The sequence below is a fragment of the Nansenia antarctica genome (assembly GCF_963989245.1).
Source record: "Nansenia antarctica genome assembly, chromosome: 2".
Taxonomy (NCBI): Eukaryota; Metazoa; Chordata; class Actinopteri; order Argentiniformes; family Microstomatidae; genus Nansenia; species Nansenia antarctica.
The window spans coordinates 17,479,351-17,479,951 of NC_137675.1; positions in this window are offsets into that span (position 1 = coordinate 17,479,351).

The window sequence follows — 601 nt, forward strand, 5'->3', positions numbered from 1 at the left end:
CAATAGACTCACAACAACAAATGATTTCACTTCATTTAGTGCTCAGCTGTTCCTGTTTCTTTTTTTGTATAGACCTCTCTTGTTAATGATAAACCCCATCTCAGTTTCACTAGCTGCTAAACCTCCTAGCGGTCCCAGCACGGTACCAAGCGTATAGGCCCATAAACTGAGAGAGAAGTTAGCCTAGCAACATCTCTGATTTATTAGCTGCTCAGGGGCTCAGACCTGCTAGAGCTTCCAACACTGTACCAAGTGTACAGGCCACTACTAGGGATGCCACCTTTTAAGTGGAGAAATAAGGGACACCCCCAGAGCCCCCCCCCCCCCCCCCACCCCCCTAGACACCAGTCCTCCCTGGTGATGCAATGATTTTTGGGGAATCCCATACGCCAATTCACACGGTTTGAAGTGTTTCAGAGAAGCACTAACACCTGTCCCTTATGATACAGGACAATCCTGTATTATAAGGGAAGGGTGCCAACCCTTACCACTAGACTGAGATAGAGGTTATAGCCTAGCCTAGTTTATGAATCAACTGGTGGGTCACTGGAGGTGGTTTGGAGCCACACTCCTGTGGTGAGTATCGTTGCCTAAGACCTGA